The sequence below is a fragment of the Mus caroli genome, unplaced genomic scaffold (assembly GCF_978045245.1).
Source record: "Mus caroli unplaced genomic scaffold, Mus_caroli_1 scaffold_31, whole genome shotgun sequence".
NCBI lineage: Eukaryota > Metazoa > Chordata > Mammalia > Rodentia > Muridae > Mus > Mus caroli.
This window is the reverse complement of record NW_028227286.1, coordinates 2,228,906-2,231,731: the sequence shown is the minus strand read 5'-3', so window position 1 is coordinate 2,231,731 and position 2,826 is coordinate 2,228,906.

Here is a 2,826-nt window from a genome sequence, read left to right as displayed (position 1 = left end):
TCTTTAGGGTTTCAGGTTTTTATTTAGGGCTTTAAAGTTTTGTTGGTATGTTTTACATCGTTTAAGGGTTTTTTTTTTGGATTTCAGTGTTTTGATGGGTTTTTAGCTTTTTCTTTTTAAAAGATTTTAGGTTTTTTATGGTTTTAGTGTTTTTTGTGTCTTTTTAGTGTTCTTCAGTTTTTCAGAATTATAGGAATTTTCTTAGTGATTTAGGATTTTTTTGAAGTTTTTTTTTTAAAAAGAAATTTCATGGTGTTTTCTTGTTTGTATAAGTTTTTAAAGGAATTTTATGGTGTTTTTAAATTTTGGGGATTTTTTTTGGAGCCTTAGGGTTTTTTCTTATAGTTTTACATTTTTTTTTAGGGTTCTTGAGGTTTTGTAGAATTTTAGGGTTTTTTTAGGTTTTTAGAATGTTTTAGGATTTCTTAAGAGTTCTTGTTTTGTTTTGTTTTGTTTTGTTTTGTTTTTATGTTTTATATGGTTTTTTTTTGTTGTATTTTGTTTGTTTGTTGTTTTTTCTTTTTTTTTACGGCTTTAAGTTATTTGAGGGATTTTTGGTTTTTGTTTTAGGGTCTTTGTAGGGTTCTTGGGTTTATTTTGGTATTTTATATATATATATATATATATATTTCAATTTAGGATTCTTTTTAGGATTTCAGTTTTTATATTCAGGTTATTAGGATTTTATACGTTTTTTAAACTGTGTTTCAGAGATTTGGGGAGATTCAGGGTTTTGATGTATTTTAAGTACTTTTAATATATTTTAGGAGGTTTTTTTTTAGGATTTTAGGGTTTTTTGGGGGGGGTCTTTTTATCATTCTTGAGTTTTAAAAAAAAATTTGGATTTTTGGTGATTTTTTTTAAAGCTTAATTTTTTTTTTTTGTCTTTGTTTTTGTTTTTAATTTTATGGTTTTTAGGGATTTTTCAGATTTTTTAAAGAAGATTTAAATTTTTTTTTTGGTTTAATTCTTTAATTTTTTTTTAGGGTTTCAGGGGTTTTTTTTTGATTTTTAAATAATTTTAGGGTTTGGGGATGTTATGGTCTGTTTTTTTTTTTTTAAAGTTATTTTTAGGGCTTCTTTTTAGGCTTTTATAATTTTTTTCACGGTTTATTTTTTTTAGTTTTTTTCTGATTTTAGGGATTTTTATGTGTATTTTAAAAATGAGTTTATTTTTTAATTTTTTAGCTTTATAAGGATTTAGCAATTTTTTTAGGATTTTCATAAAAATCTTTAGGGTAATTTTGGGGTTTTGGGGGTCTTATGTATTTTTGAAGGTAGTTTTTCGATTTCTAGAGTTTTTTTTTTTTTTTTAGAAGTTTAAAGTTGCTTTGTTTGTTTGTTTGTTTGTTTGTTTTATTGTGTTTCATGGATTATTTTACAGCCTTAGGGTGTTAGGTTTTATATTGTTATTTAAGATTTTTGGGTGTCTGTCTGTGTGTGTGTGTTAGGGATTTTTTTTTTTTTTTTTTTGGAATTTTAGGGATTTTTTGGGGGGAGTTAGGTTTTTCTGAATTAAAGAATTTTATTTAGAATCAGTGTTTTTTAGCATTATAGGTATTTAGGTTTCTTTTTTTAAGATTTCAAGATTTGGGGGGAAATTCAGGGTTTTTGAAAAATTTTTTAAGGAAATTTTTTAGGGTTCTAGAATTTTTTTTAGAAATTTAGGGTTTTTCAGAGTTGTAATTGTGTGTTTTTATTTTGTGTTTCTCTTGTTTTTGTCGTTTGTTTCATTTTAGGGATTAGGGTTTCCTGGTTTATTTTAGGGTTTAATGTACATTGTAATGTTTTATATATATATATGTTTATTTAAAGGTTATAGATTATTGTTTTTGAGTATTGGTTTTGCGTTTCTGGTTCCGAAGATTTTATTTTATTTTATTTATTTATTTATTCATTATATTATTATTTTTTTTTTTTAGAAATGTAGGGTTTTTTTTTTTAGGGATTAGGGTTTACTTGTTTATTTTAGGGTTTTAGGTTCATTGTAATGTTTATATATGTATATATATAACATAAATATATGTTTATTTGAAGGTTATAGTGTTTTGTTTTTGAGTATTGTTTTTGGGTTTTGGGGTCCTCAGTTTTTATTTTATTTTATTTTTTTTTTTTTTAGAAATTTAGGGTATTTTTTTTTTTTAGTGTTTTAAAATCTCCTGCAAGTTTTTGTTTTTGTTTTTGTTTTGTTGTTTGTTTGTTTGTTTGTTTAGGATTTTTTTTAGGACTTTAAAAAAATTAGTTTTTTTTAATATTTTTGATTTTTTAAAAAAGTCTGTAGGGTTATTTTTAGGGTTTTACGGATTTTTTAGAGTTTCAAGATTTTTTCTTTTAGAGTTTTAGGGTGTTTTTAGATTTTTGAAAGTTTAAAAAAAAGAATTTAGGGTTTTTTGGCTTCTTATAGGGTATTTCTTTGTTCTTTGTTAAATTCCCCCTCGACCCCTTCCTATTCCCCGGGATGTATGCTTTAAAACCAGACACATCAGCCTAATAAATGGAGACTTAATAGGACCCTCTGCTTGGTTTCTAGCTTTTCTTCCCCTTCCAATCCCATTTCCTCCCAGGTTTGCAGTACCACTCGCACCCATGTATAACTGAACCCTATGGGACTGGATAAGGGGCACCCAATGTGAGGGCGAGTTTTGGATCTTATTTCCTTCCAGTGCAGGTTCCAGAGAAGTTTGTCCTGACCCCAAGAATTTAGAAGTAGTAAAGGACCCCTTCCACTGCTCATAGAAGAGGGAAAAGTCCTTCGTGAGTTGATTCATCTCCACTCCAAGAACTGAGAAACAAACTATCAAAGGAAGCAGCCTTTATAATTTGCTT